At 55.7% G+C, this 13,492-nt stretch overlaps 1 protein-coding gene across 2 annotated transcripts in view; it reads left to right on the top strand.

Annotated features, from left to right (window-relative positions):
• Positions 1-2,152: 2,152 nt before the first annotated feature.
• DISP3 (dispatched RND transporter family member 3) overlaps positions 2,153-13,492 on the top strand; it is a 51,684-nt gene continuing 40,344 nt past the window's right edge. For both annotated transcript variants that reach the window (XM_004425581.3, XM_087446828.1), the window contains exon 1: positions 2,153-2,338. The gene's annotated coding sequence lies outside the window, so the exon portion shown is untranslated. The remainder of the gene's footprint in view (positions 2,339-13,492) is intronic.

Here is a 13,492-nt window from a genome sequence, read left to right as displayed (position 1 = left end):
TTGCCACCTCCTCCCCCACTCCACTGGGCCTCTGCCCCTGTACCCTCTGTTCCCAGAAGATCCCCAACCAAGGGCAGAGCAAGCCCAGCTCCCACTGAAGATCATCTGGAGGTCCCAGGAGGCCAGGGAGGGCTCTGAGGGGGGTGTAGCCATGGTGGCCCCGGCTATGGCCAGCTAGGCAGCATGAAGCTAGGACCCAAATCCACTAAAAATAGTTACCAGGGGAGTGGGGGCCATGTCTCCAGGCGTGGGCTGAGGTGACACAGTGCCACAGGGCACACCAATGGCATTCTCTATGGATTTGTCAGACTGAGAGGCACAGTGCAGGAGCCTTGGTGAACTTTGAGAAGGCTCCTGGAAGCAGCCTTCAAACTAACTGAAGAGTCAGCCATTCACCCAGCAAGAAAAACCTTTGGCTCTCAGCTGAGCTTGGGAACGCACTTTGTGTCTCCCCCGTTGCTCCCTTAAAAACAAGTCTTTCCCTGTTCTCCTTCCTCCCATCCTCTCCCATGGTTCCACGTTCTCTGCTTCCCTCTGGGATGTAGCAGGAGGGACTGGGAGTTTGCAGGGCGGTGCTTGTTCTGTTCCTCTGTACTCGCATGTCAGATTTGGCCTCTGATCTTGGGGCAACAACACGCACACTCTCCACTTCTCTGGAGAGGTCTCCTGTCTCTTGCTCTCCCTTTGCAGCTAGGGGTGGCACCATTCACGCCAAGAGCTGCCCGCAATCTTAATGTCTTTGAGGCCGGATGGAGCTGCTGGGAGTCCTCTGATAGGCTTTGTCAGCCTGGCAGTGGCTCCCCTGACAATCCTGAGCACATGGGGAGTGAGTGCCAGGGTAGGGACATTGGCTCGGGCCATTTGCTTCTACACAGATAAGCTCTCAGGGCATCCAGGGTTATAAATACCAATGTGTCCAGTTGGCAGCCAGCCAGTGGCTACAGCTCCCAAGGATTTCACACCACAGAGACAGAGCAGAAGCGGCAAGTGAGAAACAGAGCAGGAGCTCCACTCAGCACCTGGAAGCTGGAGATGCCTCCAACTCAGTTTTCCTCTATTAGAAAGAAGGGCTGGGGAAACGGACATGGGTTGAGCTCCTGTGTGTATGAGGCTTGGTGTTTCATTTGAGGCTCTCCCGTGTTCTTATTCTCCCATAACCTGGGAACTTCCTGAAGGAAGGGCTTGTGTTTCATCTCTCTCTCTTCCCCGTTCTTCTCTCAGCACACACTCTGAGGATGTATGGTAAACATCCGGCTCACCCCTCACACAACAGTGGCAGTGGCCTCCCTTCTTCCTGGCTCCCATAAGTAAAATCTCTCAATCCTGCAGCTGGGAGCTGGCGGCTGGTCCCCTTTTGAGGCCTCCCCCTTAGCTTTCCTTGGGTGACACCAATACCGATGCCCTCTGAGCCCTGGTTGAGAGAAATGGACCAGGCACTGGCCTTGGCTCCCCAGCCCCTTCTCCTTGTGGCCTTCCGGCCAGGGGTATCAGGCAGACCGTGTGCGACAGCTGGAGCGATGCGCCGTCCCAGGGGCTGGCATCGCTCTGGGCTCTGGCGCCAGAGAGGTGAAAGGAGGAGGGAGAAGGGATGGCGCCAGCAGCCTGAGCTTGGCAGCTCCCTCCGGAGGAGAGCCGGGGATGCCCTCGAAAGTCCAGGAGGCTGGTGACCTGCCAAGGCTGGGCGGACCGGGAGAGGGGCGCAGGCAGGGAGAGACGTGGGAAACTCGGGGGCAGGGCAGGGCAGGGCAGGGCAGGGCAGGGCAGAGGGCCCGGCCTGGGCTGTTTGTAGAGGCGGGAACTGACCCCCAGAGGTCGCTGCGCCGCTCGAAGCCCCCTCCCGCGGGCGCTGGAAGCCCGGTTGTACCACCGCGCGGCTCCCGCAGGGGGACCGGCGGCCACGGCGGCGCCTGGCGGCGGGATCCAGAGACAGCAGCGCGCGGCGGAGCGCCGGCTCTCGCTGGCCATTGACGCGGGACCTGGCAGCGCGGAGGCCGGAGGCGCCAGTGGCTGGGGAGGGCGGCACGGCTCCAGAGCCTGCCCCGGACACCCCCAACCCCCGTGGTAGGAGCCAGGACCCAAACAAAGGCTGGCGGCTAATAAAAGGCGGCGGCGGCGCCAAGTGCTCTGGATTGCGCGCTGGGGACCGGGATCTGCGCTAGGCTGTGCGCGGTCTGTGCTCTCTGCAGCGGAGCGGGGAATCTCGGCCTCCTGCAGCTCGGAAGAGCTTCTCTCTGCGACTCTCTCGAGGCGACAGGTCCCTTTGGCGGCAGTCCCCGGCCCCTCCGGCGCGCCTCCCTTCCGCGCCCGCGGCTCAGCCAGCTCAACTTGGCCAGCTGAGGTGAGTGCGACAACCGCTGGGCGCCATCCGGGTCGGGGCTGGGGGATGCATTGCTCGGAGGAGGGGGGCAAGTCCTTCTGGCCGCCCCCACCCCGGCCTGCGCGGGGCTGTATGTGAAGTTCTCCCGCTGTCCAGTTATCCCAGGATGCGGGCTTCCGACCCCCCAGGAAAGCTGGCTGGTGGGGGGCAGAGCCCAGAGCTTGCCCCCCGTGGCCGAGCCCCAGCTCCACACCAACTCCCCGTGGGGCCCGAGGACCCTTGGTCTGCACCAGCCAGTTGGATGTCCACAAACGGCAAGGCTTACCACCTCCGGGGAGGCTTCAGACCTCCGGCCCCCTGCTGGTCCCCGCGGGTGGATGACTGATTCCATAAAAGTTGAGCGTCAGTCTGAAGCCGTCTGAGATCGGACTCTTGGCCAAGAGGGAGGGGACGGGAAAAGGTTGATGACCTCCTCTGCATCTACTCCCTACCTTAGCGCACTCGTGCTCTCGGCGGGACGTTTCCTGAGTCCTGGGGCCAAATTAACCTGGCTGCAAGTCCAGCTGGGCGCGCGGGAGCTCTGGGGCAGACCGAGCGGGCGATAGAAGCCGAGCGCGAGAGCGTCCCCAGGCTCTGCCGAGAACGCCAGTGAGGGTGGAGGTGGGATGGGCAGCCGGGCAGTGGCGGCGCTGAGGGTCAGGGGAAGATTCCTGTCGCGAGCGGCTCCGAGTCCCGTGAGACAACCCCGCCGCTGGGAAAACTTTTCCCAACTCCCAACGGGAGCCCGCAGCTGGGCTAGGAATGCGCCTCCTTGAAGGCTTCCTTTCCCCGCCCATCTCTGCTCCACAGCCTGCGCCAGCTTCCCACGCTCCCTCCTGGGGCTGGGCGCAGGTCCCCTCCCGTCCACGCCCCGGGTCAGCACCGCGGACAGCGCCTCGAGGCCGCCTTGGAGACTCACAGCACCCCGCGCGTGCCCACCGACCCACGCACACAGACCTACAGTCCACGCGCACACTCGCACAGATCTACAGACCACCTGCAAACCATCCCCACGCAGATTCATAGTCCACTCACGCAAATATACATACACCCACCGTCCACACGATCCACACACAGAGGGAAGACCCATGCGCACGTGGACAACAGATCTTCCCATACCAGCAATCCGGGCAGCGTCTTCACTCCAGGTCCTGCTATCTCTGGGCACCTGACTAAGCCCCAGACTCCAGAGCTCACCGCCCCGTGCTCACCCCGATGCCCAGTGACTCAGAGCCACTCAGGCTCCCAAGCACACACACACACTTCCGGGAAAGCAGCGTTGAAGAGCGAACACTCCCCCGCACCCCAGTGCAGACCTGGGCAGGAACCAGGACATACGCTACATGCGGGGGAGGAGTCTGTGGCCCAGTGGAAGTTGCGGGCAGAAGCCCAGCCTTACAGAATCTTGGTTTTTTAGGCTCAGAGTCCATTTTGCTCAGCTCACCACCCCAAGTCCTGCTCCCCTTCCTCAGACCTTACTCTAGACAAATCTTCTACAACCAAGGTCCACACCGCTCTCTCTCTGCAACATTCTTTGTTTGCACTTTCTGTCTCTTTGTTTCCCTGCTCTGTTCCCCTCCCCCATGTCTATCTTGCACCCCCCCCCCTTTTTTGTCTTTCTCAGTCCCACCTTCCCAGCTGCCTTCACTCTTTCCCTAATTTTCCCACAGCTTGGGTCTAACCCAGTCAGTCTACTCGGATGCTGGCACAGCTGACACTTGGGGGAGCTGACTGCATTCTCCTGGCAGATACCACCCCCCACTCTTCTCTCTTTGGAAGTCTGATCCCCCCTCATGAGAAGCTTCTACCCCCTCCCCTGGAAAATCTCCAGGGCCAGGTGCCCCAGATCCCCCACAGTCTCTCCAAGGGATCAGGATTCCCTGGTTTCCCAACACCCCGGGGATTTTGAAGGATCTGGTACCCATGCCCTGGCTTGCGCTTTGACACCTCTCCTGCAGTTGCTCTTAAAATCCAGAAACTGTATTGAAAGAGGAAGTATCCCAGCATGATGTGATGGAAGGAGCACTGGAGTGGAAGTGGGGAGACCTGGTTGCTAGTCTCAGTTTGGCCACAGACTCCCAGTGTGTCCCTTGGGCAAATCACTTCCCTTCTCTGAGCCTCAGGTGTCCCATCTGTGCAAAGACAGGGCTGGTTGAGGTGACCTTCGAGGGTCCCTCTTTGGCCCTAATAATGTGGGACATTGACTCTCATGAGTCTCTTTATTTTAGTGTGCGTGGGATGGAAAATTGTGGTTCTAACCCTAGAGGTTATGGTACCTAGCCCCTTCCTCAGAGCACCCGCCACGGGTGCAGTCATCCTGTGCCCTGAGCTAGGAATGTTCAGATGACTTCCTTTATAAAACCAGAGATGTCAAGTGATTTTCTAGAGGTCACATCGCTGAAGTGCCATCTTCACAGGGACAGGCATTGATTCTACTGTCAGTATATCCTCTGCATGAACCACTGGTTCTGCTGGTGCATGCTTGGTGAATGAATAAATGAATGAACGAATAAATAGAAGAGTAGGGACTAAAACCTGGATCTCCTGACCCTCAGAATCTTGGAATTATGGGTTAATCCCCTTTCTCTGATACTATAGACACGTTCCCCTTGTCTCCTCTTCTCCCCTTCCACTCGCCTGGTTATTCAAGGCAAGTTGGAGTTGTCTGAGTTAAGACCCTTCTTCCCTTAAGGCAGACACTGGGCTGGTTGTAAATGACACAGAGAAAGGACTAGCTGAGAACAGCTTTAGAGGCCCCGCCTGGGAGTAGGGGCTTGGCCATCAGCCCCTAGTTGCTAAGACTTGGCCAAGTAGGCTGTCTGTGTGCAGCTGGCCAGGATCTGAAGCTGGGAGGGGAGATAGTCATTGCTACCATTTGGTTGAGCAGCCACTTCTTACAGCCCCATGAGCTGGGTATGGCAAAAATCGCCTTTATAGATGAGCAAAGTGAGATGCTGAAAGATAAGGTGGTTTTCCTGAGGGCCATCAGCCAGCCCACCGTCAGTCATAAAAGTAGGCACCCAGAAATGGTGGTGGTGGTGACAGCAATGGCGATAATGACATTATTGGTGTTGGTGATGATGTTAGCATTATTTTGATTGGAAGCTCAACGATTGGCCTCCTTAGTTCCCTTCCCCCTCTTTGAAATTGTTTCCCCACCTGAACCTCTCCTATACTTCTCCCCCCATCCAATACGGAGAAATCGAACGCTGGGAGAGTGAGGCAGAGGTAGCCAATTGTCCGTCAGTCCTAGCTGAGGGAGAGGGCTTGTCATTTGAAATCCTCCTCCACCTGCCCACCCTCCCCCACCCTAGCATGTCTCCTGCCAGAGGAGCTGGAAGCGGTGTCAAAGTCTGTCAAAACACCCTTCCAAGCTGGGTTCCAAACGCAAAGCCCAGGGAAAATAAATAAAGAGAACAGTGTCAGCCCGAAATAGAAACATGCACCAGCTCACAAATATGCATGTTTTCCAAAAGTCGCATTTCACGGGCAGACAGTGTGGCTCATGCTCCACTGCTCGACAAAGGCTAGAGGCATGGACACTGCTGGGACTGGTCCAGGGAAGGTGGCAGAGCTTCCCCCAGCGAGCTCACTGCCTGCCTGGCCACCCAGAGACCAGACGACCTCTCTTGCTCCTCACCAGCTAGAAGGTACATGAGTAGGAGGGCTGCAATTAATATGGCTGTGTGGTAGTCAAAGCTCTTTGGAAATGGGCACCAGACAAGGCTGATGGGCTTACAATGGGAACAGCAGGCTGGTAATAACAATAGCAATAATAATAGCTGCCATTTGTTGAGTACCTACTGTGTGCTAGGTAGTAAGCACTTACATGTACTATCCCAACCTTGCAACCATCTCCTGGCATGTGGATTGTTATCCCCATTTAATATTTAGGGAAACCAATGTTCAGAGAAGTGAAGAGGCTTGCTCAAGGCCACACAGCTATAAGAGGCCAAGTTGGGGTCAGATTTTGATTTGAATGAAGCAAGCCCCTGTTTTACCCAGTACTCTGCATTGTTCCTGGTATTCATTCATTCATTCATTCAATAAGCATTTTTTGTCAAGAAACCATTTATGTGATGGTTTTCAAAAGAATGTAAATTCCTCTGCTGGCCAGGCCAGGGGTGAAGGGCAGTACTGTCAACCGAGTTTAGCTCTGGCATGTCTCAGTGGCTCCCAGGAGGGATACTTGAGGCTTCTGGGCTGGGGCTGGGACTGGGTGCCTCACCTCTGCATCTCGGAGTCTGACCTCAACCGTGAGAGTCAGAACCTGTCTGCCTGGGATGTGGACTCAGGTGGGAGCCCCACTGTGGGGCTTGGACTATGGAAAACAATTTAACTTCCTAAGAGGTCAGAGCTGCGAGAGGCCTCTGCACATTGGGAAGTTACTTCAGAGAGGGCGGGTGAGTTGCCCAGCATCACATAGCATGTTGGTGGCAGAGCCTGAATCTCAGACTCCCAGGCTGGCATGCCATGTAGCCAGGCTGGCCTCCTTGAGTGTGTGGGAAGGGTCCAACAGCCCCAGGGAAGGGGGTTGAACAATGCAGGCAGCAAACCTAACACTTCCCTTCCCAGTGCAGAGGTGAAATGCAACTGCCTTTCATTGCCCAAGTGCTCTCCTCCGCATCCTCCCTGACATCAAGCCTGACCCTGCTGACCTGCCCCAGGTCATCATCATCATGAACAACAGCACTAGCAAATACAGAACACGTGCCGGGTGCCAGGCCCTGTGCTAAATGCCTTACGTATGTTAGTGGATGTGATCCCCACAGCAACCCTGGCGGTAGGTGTTCTTCTTATTACGCTTTGCAATTGAAGGACCTGAGGCTAGAGAGGTTGAGTCACCTGCCCAAGGTCACAGCTGGTAAAGAGGCACGTGGAGCCCCGCAGAGCCCCTGACGGCAGGTTTACCCTGAGGATGAGGAAGGGGAAGGTTTGGAACCAAAGCCAAGGGAAAGGAGGAGCTGATGGGCAGCAGGGGCTGTTTATATTACACCTCCAGACCTTGTCGCACTTGCTGGCATGTGGGCCAGCAGAAGCTGTGTCTCTGCCAAAACCTGGAAGGGAGAAGCCTGGTACAGGGTCCTGGGACCAGTCCCTGGGGGGTGTTACTGAAGCGTGGGCTCTGGGTATGTTTCTCCTTGGACTCAGGGGAGAGACCCCACTAGGTGTGCAGAACCCCCTGGCATGCCCGTGATTCTGGCGTCTCACTTCCTCCCTTTGTTCCTTCCTCTGAAGGAACCAGACTGGGAGCCCGGGCAATTTGGAAAGGGCCGTCGGGTGGCAGATTTGAGTCTCGCTGTATGCAGTGAGCTTGGCCATTGGGAACGAGGAGGTGGAGGGGAAATGGGAAGGATTGACATGGATTTAGATGCCAGCAGATGCCATCCAGGGCATGCTCCTTGGAACCAGGGAGTAATGTCCTGACTTAAACCTCTTCTACCAGAAAAAGCCTTCTCTTTAATCCCCCATTTCACAAGTGTCTGCCTGAGCAGCTCCAATCTGTGCCAGGCACTGGGCAAGCAGAAGTGGGAAAACCTCAGTCTTTGTCCTCGTAGAGCTCACCAGAGTCTCCATCCCCGCCCCTGGTACCTCCTTCCCGGAGCAGAGGTGATGGATGATAAGCAATGGCTCGCCTAGGTCCCCCAGTGGAAGTAGAAGAGGGACCCAGATGACCTCTGGGGCTCAGGAGACATGATCCAGGAGAGTGGTCATTCCAGGGTCAGGAGGAGAATGTCCCATGGGTTGTGCCTGCAGTACACCTCTGTGCTCTCCCCAGCTGATGTCTTGGTGGGAGAGGGGGTGTGGTAGGGAAGACTCATTCCCGCCCAGCCATCTGCCCGAGGCATCCTACATACATACTGGCACCTGGACGATGGTCCTTTGCCAAACCTCGTTAATAGAGAAAACGTGACTGCCAGCTGGAAGCCACTCCTGTCATGAAGGAGAATGTGCTGATCTTCTTGTCTCTGGGGGAGGCCGTTTAAATGGCGCTCAGGTTGGGATGGTTGTGGCGAACTGATATTCCTGGGATGTTTGGGAAGGAGTCCGTGTTTTTCCCCCACTGCAGTGGCCTTTGCACCGTCCTGGAGGATTTCTCATGTTCTTTGCTGAGAGAGTTCTGCAGGGTGATCACTCTGATGAAAACGATGATTATAATAATGGCCAACATATTTTGAATGTTTACTACCTGCCAGGCACTGGACTTAGAGCTTTATAGGTATTATCTCACTTCATCCTCATACCTGCTTTATGAGAGAGTTACCATTATTATTCCTTTTAAGGGTGAGAAACGTGAAGCACAGAGAGACTGGGCAGCTTGCTAGTAAGCAATGGAGATAGGACTCAACCCCAGGCAGGCTGGCCTCAGTGCCATCAGCACGACCACCATACGGTGATCGAGGCCCACACATTGGCCTTTATATTAACTTGATTTGGGTCTTTAAGGATGGGCATGACTGAAACCAAAATACCTTTTGGAACCTTCAGTGATCTAGGTAATTTTTACACACAGACTCTGCTGTGTCCTGGTTGGCAGGATGATGTGGGTTGACCATTTGCTTCTTGACTGCCAAGCAACCGAGCAGATCACTTTTCAGATGTCCAGATGTGGGCCACATCTGGCAGACTGGCAGGACTTTTCTGGCTTTCATCCAGATGTTTCCCCTTTTCGTTCCATGTAGACACAGCTGGGCCTTGCATCCCTCTGGACATGATTGTATGTGCGAAATTCCTGGTTGAAAAGTATTTGCTGGTTTTAAAGCATCATCTTGTGACTTCATAAAGGCGGGATGTTGGTTTCGAGTCCTCTCTGCAATCCAGGCCTGAGAGACATTAGGCTAAGTTGGAGAGAAATCAGGCTTCGGAAAATTGTTAGCAGCTGGAGGAGAAAACCCCTTCTTCCTTTCTTCAACCAGAGAAGCTGGGAAGAGGCTGGCTGTGAAGAGCCGTGCAGGCTAGTAGCTGCTGCATGTTCCTCGCAAGGGTTCCTGACTTTCCGACCCGGTCTTCCAGAGGCTTTGGGCAGATGGTTCCAGAGTAACGAGCCAGGAATTTGTGATGAACAGGGACATGTCAGCCAAGAGGCACTCTTGGCCATTAATCAGCATGAGAATAGATTTGGGGTGGGAAGGTTCATGGAGCCTTCGGGAGGAAAGGAGTTTAAGACATCACAAAATTAAGATAATGCTTTAACAGAAAGTCCTTATTTTATATAGCAAGCATCAACAAGTGAATGAATTAAGATGATGAATGAATGAATGAATGAGTGAATGAATGAATGGGTAAATGTAGAATTGATGAATGGGGCTGATGGACTATGTATGACAGCCAGGGCCTTGATTTGGCAGGGCCTGACTCCAAGTACTGACAAAGAGAAGGGTCCTGTTCTTGTCCCCTGGAACACCCTTACCTCAGGGTCGGGGAGAAAGAGTCTGAATCCCTGAGCCTTGCCTTCCCACTGCATATCACCCCCGCACCCCATTCTGCAGGTCATGGGGATCCTCTGGCTCCTGTCCACAGCAGGGGTTGGAACCCAGGAGGCTACAAAGCTGATGGAGACTGCAGCCCCAGCACCCTGAGAAATCTGCAACCCTCTTCACCTCCCCAGCTGCTCCCCAGCCCTAAGCTACCCCATCTTCTCTCTTGTCACACTTCTGTGTCCTGGTCCTTTGGGGACTCCAAATGACAGAACTGGGAGGTACCTGAAAGCTCATTGAATCCAGCTGTCCCCTTTGACAGAAGAGTAAACTGAGGCCCAGGAAGGAGAAAAGACTTGCCCAAGGTCACAAGCAAATAGGAGACAGAGCCCCATTATTGTGGAAGGGTTGGGTGGGGAGTTCCCACTAGACTTAGTGTTACACTGCGCTGTTGAGCAGAGTGGAAGCGGGACGGAAGAGGCCTGGGGTTCTTGAGCCCACGTAGATTCATTGGGTCTCTCCTGGCCGCTGGGCCAAGAGCAGCACTTCTTAGTTCCTTGGGACCCTAAGTCTCCTAAGCATTTTATGGGAAAGGCAGCAGAGTTGGGGAGGGTGGCACTTGGGGATCTGCTCTCCCTCCCGGGCCCTCTGCTCTGGCTGCTCAGCTCCAACCCTTGACTCTTATCTCCATAGGCAGCTGCACCATCATGGAAGGTGGGCTGAGGCTGAGGGCCAGTGTCAGAACCCATCATCCTTCAGGGGCCCCTGTGCTGGCCCCAGGTGCAGAAGGGTACTGAGTGCACCTCCTGGACTGACCCCCCTCTTCCCACTATACACACCTGAGCTGTCAATCAGCTGTAGAGCCCAGAAACCCTTCCCTAGAGCCACTGACCTGTGCAGACACCGAAGGTGCGTTTCCACCTGGACACCCAAGATGGTGAAGTGGGATGTCAGTCCCTGGTGCTTCTGCTCCCCTCCCTTTTTTGGGGCCTCCCACACAGGCAGGGCTGTGCCTAGACTGTGGCCAGAATGACTCGGGGGGCAGACACTGAGAGTGTGTGTGTGTGTGCGCATGTGTACTTGAGTGTGAGCATGTGCACGCCATCGGGGGTTGGGAGGCTGACGCGAGAACGCTGGGATTTTTCGTGGAAGACACAAATAAAATCTAATATAGTGAGCAGAGCACTCAGCTTATGAGAAATCGGGTTCAAATAAATCCCTTTACTTCTTTTAGCCTCAGTCTTCCTGTTTGCAAATTGAAAATAATTCCTGAGCCTAGAAAACCTATACGAAAATGATCTGCAGGCTGTAAATTGCTGCATAGATGCGGTATCATTCAGTCCCCCGGATGAGCGGATCAAGGACAGGAAGAGAAATGGCTCTGGCTTGGGGACGGGGCCCTGAGCAGCCTCCAGCATCTCCTTGCTCTGCTTTTTTCTGCTGGCCTTCTTCACCCTCCACGAGGCCGCCCCGCAGGAGTTCTTGCGGGGGAGAGATTTGCCCTAAAGTTTCTCACCTTCTTTCCAGGCAGCGAGGCTGGGGGTACAGCCCCTTCCCAGAGCTCCATCCCCACCCAGTCAGGGTGGCCCTGCGTTTGGGCACATTGCACAATGTGCCTTTTTGTGTTTTAGCTTCCAATTTACCCTCAGGCTTCTCTTTTGTGGTATGGGACCAAGAAGAGCCTTGCAATGTCCCTGGACCCACAGATGTGGTCTGGGTGTGCTGGGGCAGGGGAGGGATAGTGGTCTCCAAAGCTTTCCCCAGAGCTAAGAACCGGCACACGGTCACCTACTGGGTCCCAGCGGAGCTGATGGCACCCAGCATGCGCTATTCGGCGGTTCCTGCTGCTTGGCATGACATTACAGCAGGACCCACCCTGCGTGCCCCCCGCCTTATACAATAGCTTCTGAAGAGGGGTAGAGGGGAGCCCACTTCCCTTTCTCTGCCTCCCCCTCTTTGGCAGCAGCTGAGAATCAGAGGCGGAGGGTGTAGAGAGCATCTCTTCCCACCCACCATCTGACAGATGGGGGACCCACCATCCAGAGATGTTAAATGACTTGTTCTGGGTACCACAGCAGGCCAGTGGCAGGGCAGGTCCCTATTCCCAGCCCCCAGGGCCACTTCTGCTGCCCTGAGTACCCGTCCCCTGCTTCTGCCACCTCCCTTGCCCCTGAGCTTGAGCTCCAGAAAGAGCTGGCTTTGGCTGGAGCCAGAGATGCGAGGGGAATTGCTTTACATACTTGTTAATCAGGTCTCAGAGAGAGAGAAGGGCCCTGAGCTCATCAGCCAGGAAGGAATCCAATTTGGCTTTTATTGCCGTGGTTATTGGTCATATTTTGTGGGGATCTTTCTATGTTTTACTAACCCAGCGGTCTGGGGGCTGGGGAACTGACTGGCTGCTGGGCCCAGTGGGTTCTCTGGGCTCACACAGAACTCGAGGCAGCGGCCAGGACTTGGGACTGAGGGTGGGGAGGGTGGTGGAGGGGGTGGCCTGGACAGGTTGGCCAAGGAGAGCCATGAGGGTTTTCAGGAACCTTCCGACCCTTCAGGCAAGGGACGTCTGGGGGGCCTGGCTGTATTTCCCTGGCTCTGTAAGTGTTGCTGGTTTTATTAAGTTTTTACTGCCTTTTCCTCAGAGATGCCGAGGCTGCTTGGCGGGTACCAGGAGCCAGGGCTGACGGGCCTGGGTCGTGGGCCTGAGTTGTGCAAGCGGAAAGGGGTGGAGAGAGAGGGGCAAGAGTGTGTCAGCAGGGTGAAATTCCTTTTGGCAGTAGAGCCTGGTGGCTAAACGGATGGGCTCTGATGCTGGCCTGCAGAGGCTTAGATCCCAGCCCCGCTCCTGCGAGCTGCCTGGTAGAGCTGAGGCTGGATCAGAGACGACGCAAATAAGTGAAGCGCCTAGTGCTGGGCACACAGCAGTGCTCAGTGGATGGGAGACGGCCCACCCAAGCCCCTTGCGTGGGGCGTGGTGGATAGTAAGCCCTTGGCCTTCTATTTTTTGTGTGTGTGTGTGGGGAAGATCAGCCCTGAGCTATCATCCATGCCAATCCTCCTCTTTTTGCTGAGGAAGACTGGCCCTGGGCTAACATCCGTGCCCATCTTCCTCTACTTTATATGGGACGTCGCCACAGCATGGCCTGACAAGCGGTGCATCAGCGAGCGCCCGGGATCCGAACCCAGGCCGCCAGCAGTGGAGCGCGCGCACTTAACTGCTATGCCACGGGGCCGGGTTGGCCTTCTATTTTCTTTCGCTGCCTGGCCCCACCAGGAAGATCCAGTTGGCAGATGTGGGCAGCCTGTCTGTGTCCCCCTCTCTGGCCATAAAGTCCTGTTTTGGGCCCAAATGCCATCATTTCTTCCCTCCCCATGGCTGGAGGAAGAGGTGCTTTGAGGAGCAAGACCTGGTCAGAGGTCCAGGAGGCTCAGTCCATCCTCTGAGCCAGAAGGCGGGACAAGCCTGCAGGTGTGAGCCCCAGCTGGGGAAGGCCAAAGGCTAGATTACCAGGAAGAGGCCACTGGGGACTGGGGAGGGTGCCCAGGGCAGTGGGATCTTTCAAAGAATGGTCCCAGACCGCCAGCCACAGAATCTCCTGGGGAGGTGGTGTAAATACAGATTCCCGGGCCCCACACCCTGAGAGTCTGATGGACGGGATCTGGTGTCTGGCCCAGGAGTTTGCATTTTAATAAGTGCGCCCGGTGACTGATCCACATCCAAGTC

This window comes from Ceratotherium simum, chromosome 22 (genome assembly GCF_057802395.1).
Source record: "Ceratotherium simum simum isolate JZ-2026a chromosome 22, ASM5780239v1, whole genome shotgun sequence".
Classification (NCBI taxonomy): Eukaryota; Metazoa; Chordata; class Mammalia; order Perissodactyla; family Rhinocerotidae; genus Ceratotherium; species Ceratotherium simum.
Note: the sequence above shows the minus strand (reverse complement) of the source record. Positions and strands in the feature narration are given on the sequence as shown.